The sequence below is a fragment of the Nothobranchius furzeri genome, chromosome 11 (genome assembly GCF_043380555.1).
Source record: "Nothobranchius furzeri strain GRZ-AD chromosome 11, NfurGRZ-RIMD1, whole genome shotgun sequence".
Lineage (NCBI taxonomy): Eukaryota > Metazoa > Chordata > Actinopteri > Cyprinodontiformes > Nothobranchiidae > Nothobranchius > Nothobranchius furzeri.
This window is the reverse complement of record NC_091751.1, coordinates 12,772,376-12,785,608: the sequence shown is the minus strand read 5'-3', so window position 1 is coordinate 12,785,608 and position 13,233 is coordinate 12,772,376.

Sequence of the window (13,233 nt, the reverse complement as noted above, 5' to 3'; positions counted from 1 at the left end):
GCAAGACGCTCCTCTGGGCGCGTCTTGCTTGGGCTTCTCTCCTGGAGGCCCTCAGTCAGACCCATTGTTGACATGTGGCAAGACGCTCCTCGGGGCACGTCTTGCTTGGGCCTCTCTCCTGGAGGCGCTCAGTCAGACCGAGTAGTGACATGTTGCAAGACGCTCCTCGGGGCGCGTCTTGGTTGGGCCTCTCTCCTGGAGGCGCTCATTCAGACCCAGTGGTGACATGTGACAAGACGCTCCTCGGGGCGCGTATTGCTTGGGCCTCTCTCCTGAATGCCCTCTGTCAGACCGAGTGTTGACATGTGGCAAGACGCTCCTCGGGGCGCGTCTTGCTTGGGCCTCTCTCCTGGAGGCGCTCAGTCAGACCGAGTGCTGACATGTGGCAAGACGCTCCTCGGGGCGCGTCTTGCTTGGGCTTCTCTCCTGGAGGCGCTCAGAAAGACCCATTGTTGACATGTGGCAAGACGCTCCTCGGGGCGCGTCTTGCTTGGGCCTCTCTCCTGGAGGCGCTCAGTCAGACCGAGTGCTGACATAAGGCAAAACGCTCCTCGGGGCGCGTCTTGCTGGGGCCTCTCTCCTGGAGGCGCTCAGTCAGACCCAGTGCTGACATGTGGCAAGACGCTCCTCGGGGCGCGTCTTGCTTGGGCCTCTCTCCTGGAGGCGCTCAGTCAGACTGAGTAGTGACATGTGGCCTGACGCTCCTCGGTGCGCGTCTTGCTTGGGCCTCTCTCCTGGAGGCGCTCAGTCAGACCCAGTGGTTACATGTGGCAAGACACTCCTCGGGGCGTGTCTTGCCTGGGCCTCTCTCCTGGAGGCCCTCTGTCAGACCCAGTGTTGACATGTGCCAAGACGCTCCTCGGGGCGCGTCTTGCTTGGGCTTCTCTCCTGGAGGCCCTCAGTCAGACCCATTGTTGACATGTGGCAAGACACTCCTCGGGGCGCGTCTTGCTTGGGCTTCTCTCCTGGAGGCGCTCAGACAGACCCAGTGTTGACATGTGGCAAGACGCTCCTCCGGGCGCATCTTGCTTGGGCCTCTCTCCTGGAGGCCCTCAGTCAGACCCATTGTTGACATGTGGCAAGACGCTCCTCGGGGCGCGTCTTGCTTGGGCCTCTTACCTGGAGGCGCTCAGTCAGACCCAGTGTTGACATGTAGCAAGACGCTCCTCGGGGCGCGTCTTGCTTGGGCCTCGCTTCTGGGGAGGCGATCAGTCAGACCGAGTGCTGACATGTGGCAAGACGCTCCTCGGGGCGCGTCTTGCTTGGGCCTCTCTCCTGGAGGCGCTCAGTCAGACCGAGTGCTGACATGTGGCAAGACGCTCCTCGGGGCGCATCTTGCTTGGGCTTCTCTCCTGGAGGCTCTCAGTCAGACCCATTGTTGTCATGTGGCAAGACGCTCCTCCGGGCGCATCTTGCTTGGGCCTCTCTCCTGGAGGCCCTCAGTCAGACCCATTGTTGACATGTGGCAAGACGCTCCTCGGGGCGCGTCTTGCTTGGGCCTCTCTCCTGGAGGCGCTCAGTCAGACCCAGTGGTGACACGTGGAAAGACGCTCCTCGGGGCGCGTCTTGCTTGGGCCTCTCTCCTGGAGGCGCTCAGTCAGACCCAGTGTTGACACGTGGCAAGACTCTCCTCGGGGCGCGTCTTGCTTGGGCTTCTCTCATGGAGGCCCTCAGTCCGACCCAGTGTTGACATGTGTCAAGACGCTCCTCGGGGCGTGTCTTGCTTGGGCCTCTCTCCTGGAGGCGCTCAGTAAGACCCAGTGGTGACATGTGGCAAGACGCTCCTCGGGGCGCGTCTTGCTTGGGCCTCTCTCCTGGAGGCGCTCAGTCAGACCGAGTGCTGACATGTGGCAAGACGCTCCTTGGGGCGCGTCTTGCTTGGACTTCTCTCCTGGAGGCCCTCAGTCAGACCCATTGTTGACATGTGGCCAGACGCTCCTCGGGGCGCGTCTTGCTTGGGCCTCTCTCCTGGAGGCGCTCAGTCAGACCGAGTGCTGACATGTGGCAAGACGCTCCTCGGGGCGCGTCTTGCTTGGGCCTCTCTCCTGGAGGCGCTCAGTCAGACCGAGTGCTGACATGTGGCAAGACGCTCCTTGGGGCGCGTCTTGCTTGGACTTCTCTCCTGGAGGCCCTCAGTCAGACCCATTGTTGACATGTGGCAAGACGCTCCTCGGGGCGCGTCTTGCTTGGGCCTCTCTCCTGGAGGCGCTCAGTCAGACCGAGTGCTGACATGTGGCAAGACGCTCCTCGGGGCGCATCTTGCTTGGGCTTTTCTCCTGGAGGCTGTCAGTCAGACCCATTGTTGTCATGTGGCAAGACGCTCCTCGGGGCGCTTCTTGCTCGGGCCTCTCTCCTGGAGGCGCTCAGTCAGACCGAGTGCTGACATGTGGCAAGACGCTCCTCGGGGCGCGTCTTGCTTGGGCCTCTCTCCTGGAGGCGCTCAGTCAGACCGAGTGCTGACATGTGGCAAGACGCTCCTCGGGGCGCATCTTGCTTGGGCTTCTCTCCTGGAGGCTCTCAGTCTGACCCATTGTTGTCATGTGGCAAGACGCTCCTCGGGGCGCGTCTTGCTTGGGCCTCTTACCTGGAGGCGCTCAGTCAGACCCAGTGTTGACATGTGGCAAGACGCTCCTCGGGGCGCGTCTTGCTTGGGCCTCGCTTCTGGGGAGGCGATCAGTCAGACCGAGTGCTGACATGTGGCAAAACGCTCCTCGGGGCGCGTCTTGCTTGGGCCTCTCTCCTGGAGGCGCTCAGTCAGACCGAGTGCTGACATGTGGCAAGACGCTCCTCGGGGCGCATCTTGCTTGGGCTTCTCTCCTGGAGGCTCTCAGTCAGACCCATTGTTGTCATGTGGCAAGACGCTCCTCGGGGCGCGTCTTGCTTGGGCCTCTCACCTGGAGGCGCTCAGTCAGACCCAGTGTTGACATGTGGCAAGACGCTCCTCGGGGCGCGTCTTGCTTGGGCCTCTCTCCTGGGGAGGCGATCAGTCAGACCCAGTGTTGACATGTGTCAAGACGCTCCTCGGGCGTTTCTTGCTTGGGCCTCTCTCCTGGAGGCGCTCAGTCAGACCCAGTGTTGACATGTGGCAAGACGCTCCTCGGGGCGCGTCTTGCTTGGGCCTCTCTCCTGGAGGCGCTCAGTCAGACCTAGTGCTGACATGTGGCAAGACACTCCTCAGGGCGTGTCTTGCCTGGGCCTCTCTCCTGGAGGCCCTCTGTCAGACCCAGTGTTGACATGTGTCAAGACGCTCCTCGGGGCGCGTCTTGCTTGGGCTTCTCTCCTGGAGGCCCTCAGTCAGACCCATTGTTGACATGTGGCAAGACACTCCTCGGGGCGCGTCTTGCTTGGGCTTCTCTCCTGGAGGCGCTCAGACAGACCCAGTGTTGACATGTGGCAAGACGCTCCTCCGGGCGCATCTTGCTTGGGCCTCTCTCCTGGAGGCCCTCAGTCAGACCCATTGTTGACATGTGGCAAGACGCTCCTCGGGGCGCGTCTTGCTTGGGCCTCTTACCTGGAGGCGCTCAGTCAGACCCAGTGTTGACATGTGGCAAGACGCTCCTCGGGGCGCGTCTTGCTTGGGCCTCGCTTCTGGGGAGGCGATCAGTCAGACCGAGTGCTGACATGTGGCAAGACGCTCCTCGGGGCGCGTCTTGCTTGGGCCTCTCTCCTGGAGGCGCTCAGTCAGACCGAGTGCTGACATGTGGCAAGACGCTCCTCGGGGCGCATCTTGCTTGGGCTTCTCTCCTGGAGGCTCTCAGTCAGACCCATTGTTGTCATGTGGCAAGACGCTCCTCCGGGCGCATCTTGCTTGGGCCTCTCTCCTGGAGGCCCTCAGTCAGACCCATTGTTGACATGTGGCAAGACGCTCCTCGGGGCGCGTCTTGCTTGGGCCTCTCTCCTGGAGGCGCTCAGTCAGACCGAGTGCTGACATAAGGCAAGACGCTCGTCGGGGCGCGTCTTGCTTGGGCCTCTCTCCTGGAGGCGCTCAGTCAGACCCAGTGGTGACACGTGGAAAGACGCTCCTCGGGGCGCGTCTTGCTTGGGCCTCTCTCCTGGAGGCGCTCAGTCAGACCCAGTGTTGACACGTGGCAAGACGCTCCTCGGGGCGCGTCTTGCTTGGGCCTCTCTCCTGGAGGCGCTCAGTCAGACCCAGTGTTGGCATGTGGCAAGACACTCCTCGGGGCGCGTCTTGGTTGGGCCTCTCTCCTGGAGGCGCTCATTCAGACCCAGTGGTGACTTGTGACAAGACGCTCCTCGGGGTGCGTATTGCTTGGGCCTCTCTCCTGAATGCCCTCTGTCAGACCGAGTGTTGACATGTGGCAAGACTCTCCTCGGGGCGCGTCTTGCTTGGGCTTCTCTCATGGAGGCCCTTAGTCCGACCCAGTGTTGACATGTGTCAAGACGCTCCTCGGGGCGTGTCTTGCTTGGGCCTCTCTCCTGGAGGCGCTCAGTAAGACCCAGTGGTGACATGTGGCAAGACACTCCTCGGGGCGCGTCTTGCTTGGGCCTCTCTCCTGGAGGCGCTCAGTCAGACCGAGTGCTGACATGTGGCAAGACGCTCCTTGGGGCGCGTCTTGCTTGGACTTCTCTCCTGGAGGCCCTCAGTCAGACCCATTGTTGACATGTGGCCAGACGCTCCTCGGGGCGCGTCTTGCTTGGGCCTCTCTCCTGGAGGCGCTCAGTCAGACCGAGTGCTGACATGTGGCAAGACGCTCCTCGGGGCGCGTCTTGCTTGGGCCTCTCTCCTGGAGGCGCTCAGTCAGACCGAGTGCTGACATGTGGCAAGACGCTCCTTGGGGCGCGTCTTGCTTGGACTTCTCTCCTGGAGGCCCTCAGTCAGACCCATTGTTGACATGTGGCAAGACGCTCCTCGGGGCGCGTCTTGCTTGGGCCTCTCTCCTGGAGGCGCTCAGTCAGACCTAGTGCTGACATGTGGCAAGACGCTCCTCGGGGCGCATCTTGCTTGGGCTTTTCTCCTGGAGGCTGTCAGTCAGACCCATTGTTGTCATGTGGCAAGACGCTCCTCGGGGCGCTTCTTGCTCGGGCCTCTCTCCTGGAGGTGCTCAGTCAGACCGAGTGCTGACATGTGGCAAGACGCTCCTCGGGGCGCGTCTTGCTTGGGCCTCTCTCCTGGAGGAGCTCAGTCAGACCGAGTGCTGACATGTGGCAAGACGCTCCTCGGGGCGCATCTTGCTTGGGCTTCTCTCCTGGAGGCTCTCAGTCCGACCCATTGTTGTCATGTGGCAAGACGCTCCTCGGGGCGCGTCTTGCTTGGGCCTCTTACCTGGAGGCGCTCAGTCAGACCCAGTGTTGAAATGTGGCAAGACGCTCCTCGGGGCGCGTCTTGCTTGGGCCTCGCTTCTGGGGAGGCGATCAGTCAGACCGAGTGCTGACATGTGGCAAGACGCTCCTCGGGGCGCGTCTTGCTTGGGCCTCTCACCTGGAGGCGCTCAGTCAGACCCAGTGTTGACATGTGGCAAGACGCTCCTCGGGGCACGTCTTGCTTGGGCCTCTCTCCTGGGGAGGCGATCAGTCAGACCCAGTGTTGACATGTGTCAAGACGCTCCTCGGGCGTTTCTTGCTTGGGCCTCTCTCCTGGAGGCGCTCAGTCAGACCCAGTGTTGACATGTGGCAAGACGCTCCTCGGGGCGCGTCTTGCTTGGGCCTCTCTCCTGGAGGCGCTCAGTCAGACCTAGTGCTGACATGTGGCAAGACACTCCTCGGGGCGCGCTTTGCTTGGGCTTCTCTCCTGGAGGCCCTCAGTCAGACCCTTCGTTGACATGTGGCAAGATGCTCCTCGGGGCACATCTTGCTTGGGCCTCTCTCCTGGAGGCGCTCAGTCAGACCCAGTGTTGGCATGTGGCAAGACGCTCCTCGGGGCGCGTCTTGCTTGGCCCTCTCTCCTGGAGGCGCTCAGTCAGACCGAGTGCTGACATGTGGCAAGAAGCTCCTCGCGGCGCGTCTTGCTTGGGCTTCTCTCCTGGAGGCCCTCAGTCAGACCCATTGTTGACATGTGGCAAGACGCTCCTCGGGGCGCGTCTTGCTTGGGCCTCTTTCCAGAAGGCCCTCAATCAGACCCAGTGTTGACACGTGGCAAGACGCTCCTCGGGGCGCTTCTTGCTTGGGCCTCTCTCCTGGAGGCGCTCAGTCAGACCCAGTGGTGACATGTGGCAAGACGCTCCTCGGGGCGCGTATTGCTTGGGCCTCTCTCCTGGATGCCCTCTGTCAGACCCAGTGTTGACATGTGGCAAGATTCTCCTCGGGGCGCGTCTTGCTTGGGCTTCTCTCATGGATGCCCTCAGTCAGACCCACTGTTGACATGTGTCAAGACGCTCCTCGGGGCGTGTCTTGCTTGGGCCTCTCTCCTGGAGGCGCTCAGTCAGACCCAGTGTTGACATGTGGCAAGACGCTCCCCGGGGCACTTCTTGCTTGGGCTTCTCTCCGGGAGGCCCTCAGTCAGACCCATTGTTGACATGTGGCAAGACGCTCCTCGGGGCATGTCTTGCTTGGGCCTCTCTCCTGGAGGCACTCAGTCAGACCGAGTAGTGACATGTGACAAGACGCTCCTCGGGGCGCGTCTTGCTTGGGCCTCTCTCCTGGAGGCGCTCAGTCAGACCCAGTGTTGACATGTGGCAAGATACTCCTCGGGGCGCGTCTTGCTTTGGCCTCTCTCCTGGAGGCGCTCATTCAGACCCAGTGTTCACATGTGGCAAGACGCTCCTCGGGGCGCGTCTTGCTTGGGCCTCTCTCCTGGAGGCGCTCAGTCAGACCCATTGTTGACATGTGGCAAGACGCTCCTCGGGGCACGTCTTGCTTGGGCCTCTCTCCTGGAGGCGCTCAGTCAGACCGAGTTCTGACATCTGAAAAGACGCTCCTCGGGGCGCGTCTTGCTTGGGCTTCTCTGCTGGAGGCCCTCAGTCAGACCCATTGTTGACATGTGGCAAGACGCTCCTCGGGGCGCATCTTGCTTGGGCTTTTCTCCTGGAGGCTGTCAGTCAGACCCATTGTTGTCATGTGGCAAGACGCTCCTCGGGGCGCGTCTCTCTTGGGCCTCTCTCCTGGAGGCGCTCAGTCAGACCGAGTGCTGACATGTGGCAAGACGCTCCTCGGGGCGCGTCTTGCTTGGGCCTCTCTCCTGGAGGCGCTCAGTCAGACCGAGTGCTGACATGTGGCAAGACGCTCCTCGGGGCGCATCTTAATTGGGCTTCTCTCCTGGAGGCTCTCAGTCAGACCCATTGTTGTCATGTGGCAAGACGCTCCTCGGGGCGCGTCTTGCTTGGGCCTCTCTCCTGGAGGCGCTCAGTCAGACCCAGTGTTGACATGTGGCAAGACGCTCCTCCGGGCGCGTCTTGCTTGGGCCTCTCACCTGGAGGCGCTCAGTCAGACCTAGTGCTGACATGTGGCAAGACACTCCTCGGGGCGCATTTCTCTTGGGCTTCTCTCCTGGAGGCCCTCAGTCAGACCCTTCGTTGACATGTGGCAAGATGCTCCTCGGGGCACATCTTGCTTGGGCCTCTCTCCTGGAGGCGCTCAGTCAGACCCAGTGTTGACATGTGGCAAGACGCTCCTCGGGGCGCGTCTTGCTTGGCCCTCTCTCCTGGAGGCGCTCAGTCAGACCGAGTGCTGACATGTGGCAAGAAGCTCCTCGCGGCGCGTCTTGCTTGGGCTTCTCTCCTGGAGGCCCTCAGTCAGACCCATTGTTGACATGTGGCAAGACGCTCCTCGGGGCGCGTCTTGCTTGGGCCTCTCTCCAGAAGGCCCTCAATCAGACCCAGTGTTGACACGTGGCAAGACGCTCCTCGGGGCGCTTCTTGCTTGGCCTCTCTCCTGGAGGCGCTCAGTCAGACCCAGTGGTGACATGTGGCAAGACGCTCCTCGGGGCGCGTATTGCTTGGGCCTCTCTCCTGGATGCCCTCTGTCAGACCCAGTGTTGACATGTGGCAAGACTCTCCTCGGGGCGCGTCTTGCTTGGGCTTCTCTCTTGGATGCCCTCAGTCAGACCCACTGTTGACATGTGTCAAGACGCTCCTCGGGGCGTGTCTTGCTTGGGCCTCTCTCCTGGAGGCGCTCAGTCAGACCCAGTGTTGACATGTGGCAAGACGCTCCCCGGGGCACTTCTTGCTTGGGCTTCTCTCCGGGAGGCCCTCAGTCAGACCCATTGTTGACATGTGGCAAGACGCTCCTCGGGGCATGTCTTGCTTGGGCCTCTCTCCTGGAGGCACTCAGTCAGACCGAGTAGTGACATGTGACAAGACGCTCCTCGGGGCGCGTCTTGCTTGGGCCTCTCTCCTGGAGGCGCTCAGTCAGACCCAGTGTTGACATGTGGCAAGATGCTCCTCGGGGCGCGTCTTGCTTTGGCCTCTCTCCTGGAGGCGCTCATTCAGACCCAGTGTTCACATGTGGCAAGACGCTCCTCGGGGCGCGTCTTGCTTGGGCCTCTCTCCTGGAGGCGCTCAGTCAGACCCATTGTTGACATGTGGCAAGACGCTCCTCGGGGCACGTCTTGCTTGGGCCTCTCTCCTGGAGGCGCTCAGTCAGACCGAGTTCTGACATCTGAAAAGACGCTCCTCGGGGCGCGTCTTGCTTGGGCTTCTCTGCTGGAGGCCCTCAGTCAGACCCATTGTTGACATGTGGCAAGACGCTCCTCGGGGCGCATCTTGCTTGGGCTTTTCTCCTGGAGGCTGTCAGTCAGACCCATTGTTGTCATGTGGCAAGACGCTCCTCGGGGCACATCTTGCTTGGGCCTCTCTCCTGGAGGCGCTCAGTCAGACCTAGTGCTGACATGTGGCAAGACGCTCCTCGGGGCGCGTCTTGCTTGGGCCTCTCTCCTGGAGGCGCTCAGTCAGACCGAGTGCTGACATGTGGCAAGACGCTCCTCGGGGCACGTCTTGCTGGGGCTTCTCTCCTGGAGGCGCTCAGTCAGACCCAGTGTTCACATGTGACAAGACGCTCCTCGGGGCGCGTCTTTCTTGGGCCTCTCTCCTGGAGGCGCTCAGTCAGACCCAGAGGTGACATGTGGCAAGACGCTCCTCGGGGCGCGTCTTGCTTGGGCCTCTCTCCTGGAGGCGCTCAGTCAGACCCATTGTTGACATGTGGCAAGACGCTCCTCGGGGCACGTCTTGCTTGGGCCTCTCTCCTGGATGCGCTCAGTCAGACCGAGTTCTGACATCTGAAAAGACGCTCCTCGGGGCACGTCTTGCTGGGGCTTCTCTCCTGGAGGCGCTCAGTCAGACCCAGTGTTGACATGTGACAAGACGCTCCTCGGGGCGCGTCTTGCTTGGGCCTCTCTCCTGGAGGCGCTCAGTCAGACCCAGTGTTGACATGTGGCAAGACGCTCCCCGGGGCGCTTCTTGCTTGGGCTTCTCTCCTGGAGGCCCTCAGTCAGACCCATTGTTGACATGTGGCAAGACACTACTCGGGGCACGTCTTGCTTGGAACTCTCTCCTGGAGGCACTCAGTCAGACCGAGTAGTGACATGTGACAAGACGCTCCTCGGGGCGCGTCTTGCTTGGGCCTCTCTCCTGGGGGCGCTCAGTCAGACCCAGTGTTGACATGTGGCAAGATGCTCCTCGGGGCGCGTCTTGCTTGGGCCTCTCTCCTGGAGGTGCTCAGTCAGACCCAGTGTTCACATGTGGCAAGACGCTCCTCGGGGCGCGTCTTGCTTGGGCTTCTCTCCTGGAGGCCCTCAGTCAGACCCATTGTTGACATGTGGCAAGACGCTCCTCGGGGCGCGTCTTATTTGGGCCTCTCTCCTGGAGGCGCTCAGTAAGACCTAGTGCTGACATGTGGCAAGACGCTCCTCGGGGCGCTTCTTGCTTGGGCTTCTCTCCTGGAGGCCCTCAGTCAGACCCATTGTTGACATGTGGCAAGATGCTCCTCGGGGCGCGTCTTGCTTTGGCCTCTCTCCTGGAGGCGCTCATTCAGACCCAGTGTTCACATGTGGCAAGACGCTCCTCGGGGCGCGTCTTGCTTGGGCCTCTCTCCTGGAGGCGCTCAGTCAGACCCATTGTTGACATGTGGCAAGACGCTCCTCGGGGCACGTCTTGCTTGGGCCTCTCTCCTGGAGGCGCTCAGTCAGACCGAGTTCTGACATCTGAAAAGACGCTCCTCGGGGCGCGTCTTGCTTGGGCTTCTCTGCTGGAGGCCCTCAGTCAGACCCATTGTTGACATGTGGCAAGACGCTCCTCGGGGCGCATCTTGCTTGGGCTTTTCTCCTGGAGGCTGTCAGTCAGACCCATTGTTGTCATGTGGCAAGACGCTCCTCGGGGCGCGTCTCTCTTGGGCCTCTCTCCTGGAGGCGCTCAGTCAGACCGAGTGCTGACATGTGGCAAGACGCTCCTCGGGGCGCGTCTTGCTTGGGCCTCTCTCCTGGAGGCGCTCAGTCAGACCGAGTGCTGACATGTGGCAAGACGCTCCTCGGGGCGCATCTTAATTGGGCTTCTCTCCTGGAGGCTCTCAGTCAGACCCATTGTTGTCATGTGGCAAGACGCTCCTCGGGGCGCGTCTTGCTTGGGCCTCTCTCCTGGAGGCGCTCAGTCAGACCCAGTGTTGACATGTGGCAAGACGCTCCTCCGGGCGCGTCTTGCTTGGGCCTCTCACCTGGAGGCGCTCAGTCAGACCTAGTGCTGACATGTGGCAAGACACTCCTCGGGGCGCATTTCTCTTGGGCTTCTCTCCTGGAGGCCCTCAGTCAGACCCTTCGTTGACATGTGGCAAGATGCTCCTCGGGGCACATCTTGCTTGGGCCTCTCTCCTGGAGGCGCTCAGTCAGACCCAGTGTTGACATGTGGCAAGACGCTCCTCGGGGCGCGTCTTGCTTGGCCCTCTCTCCTGGAGGCGCTCAGTCAGACCGAGTGCTGACATGTGGCAAGAAGCTCCTCGCGGCGCGTCTTGCTTGAGCTTCTCTCCTGGAGGCCCTCAGTCAGACCCATTGTTGACATGTGGCAAGACGCTCCTCGGGGCGCGTCTTGCTTGGGCCTCTCTCCAGAAGGCCCTCAATCAGACCCAGTGTTGACACGTGGCAAGACGCTCCTCGGGGCGCTTCTTGCTTGGGCCTCTCTCCTGGAGGCGCTCAGTCAGACCCAGTGGTGACATGTGGCAAGACGCTCCTCGGGGCGCGTATTGCTTGGGCCTCTCTCCTGGATGCCCTCTGTCAGACCCAGTGTTGACATGTGGCAAGACTCTCCTCGGGGCGCGTCTTGCTTGGGCTTCTCTCATGGATGCCCTCAGTCAGACCCACTGTTGACATGTGTCAAGACGCTCCTCGGGGCGTGTCTTTCTTGGGCCTCTCTCCTGGAGGCGCTCAGTCAGACCCAGTGTTGACATGTGGCAAGACGCTCCCCGGGGCACTTCTTGCTTGGGCTTATCTCCGGGAGGCCCTCAGTCAGACCCATTGTTGACATGTGGCAAGACGCTCCTCGGGGCATGTCTTGCTTGGGCCTCTCTCCTGGAGGCGCTCAGTCAGACCCAGTGTTGACATGTGGCAAGACGCTCCTCCGGGCGCGTCTTGCTTGGGCCTCTCACCTGGAGGCGCTCAGTCAGACCCAGTGTTGACATGTGGCAAGACGCTCCTCGGGGCGCGTCTTGCTTGGGCCTCTCTCCTGGGGAGGCAATCAGTCAGACCCAGTGTTGACATGTGTCAAGACGCTCCTCGGGCGTTTCTTGCTTGGGCCTCTCTACTGGAGGCGCTCAGTCAGACCCAGTGTTGACATGTGGCAAGACGCGCCCCGAGGAGCGTCTTGCTTGGGCCTCTCTCCTGGAGGCGCTCAGTCAGACCGAGTGCTGACATGTGGCAAGACGCTCCTCGGGGCACGTCTTGCTGGGGCTTCTCTCCTGGAGGCGCTCAGTCAGACCCAGTGTTCACATGTGACAAGACGCTCCTCGGGGCGCGTCTTTCTTGGGCCTCTCTCCTGGAGGCGCTCAGTCAGACCCAGAGGTGACATGTGGCAAGACGCTCCTCGGGGCGCGTCTTGCTTGGGCCTCTCTCCTGGAGGCCCTCTGTCAAACCCAGTGTTGACATGTGGCAAGATGCTCCTCGGGGCGCATCTTGCTTGGGCCTCTCTCCTGGATGCGCTCAGTCATACCGAGTGCTGACATGTGGCAAGACGCTCCTCGGGGCACGTCTTGCTGGGGCTTCTCTCCTGGAGGCGCTCAGTCAGACCCAGTGTTGACATGTGACAAGACGCTCCTCGGGGCGCGTCTTGCTTGGGCCTCTCTCCTGGAGGCGCTCAGTCAGACCCAGTGTTGACATGTGGCAAGACGCTCCCCGGGGCGCTTCTTGCTTGGGCTTCTCTCCTGGAGGCCCTCAGTCAGACCCATTGTTGACATGTGGCAAGACACTCCTCGGGGCACGTCTTGCTTGGAACTCTCTCCTGGAGACACTCAGTCAGACCGAGTAGTGACATGTGACAAGACGCTCCTCGGGGCGCGTCTTGCTTGGGCCTCTCTCCTGGGGGCGCTCAGTCAGACCCAGTGTTGACATGTGGCAAGATGCTCCTCGGGGCGCGTCTTGCTTGGGCCTCTCTCCTGGAGGTGCTCAGTCAGACCCAGTGTTCACATGTGGCAAGACGCTCCTCGGGGCGCGTCTTGCTTGGGCTTCTCTCCTGGAGGCCCTCAGTCAGACCCATTGTTGACATGTGGCAAGACGCTCCTCGGGGCGCGTCTTATTTGGGCCTCTCTCCTGGAGGCGCTCAGTAAGACCGAGTGCTGACATGTGGCAAGACGCTCCTCGGGGCGCTTCTTGCTTGGGCTTCTCTCCTGGAGGCCCTCAGTCAGACCCATTGTTGACATGTGGCAAGATGCTCCTCGGGGCGCATCTTGCTTGGGCCTCTCTCCTTGAGGCCCTCTGTCAGACCCAGTGTTGACATGTGGCAAAACGCTCCTCCGGGCGCGTCTTGCTTGGGCCTCTCTCCTGGAGGCGCTCAGTCAGACCCAGTGTTGACATGTGGCAAGACGCTCCTTGGGGCGCGTCTTGCTTGGGCCTCTCTCCTGGAGGCGCTCAGTCAGACCCAGTGTTGACATGTGGCAAGACGCTCCTCCGGGCGCGTCTTGCTTGGGCCTCTCACCTGGAGGCGCTCAGTAAGACCGAGTGCTGACATGTGGCAAGACGCTCCTCGGGGCGCTTCTTGCTTGGGCTTCTCTCCTGGAGGCCCTCAGTCAGACCCATTGTTGACATGTGGCAAGATGCTCCTCGGGGCGCGTCTTGCTTTGGCCTCTCTCCTGGAGGCGCTCATT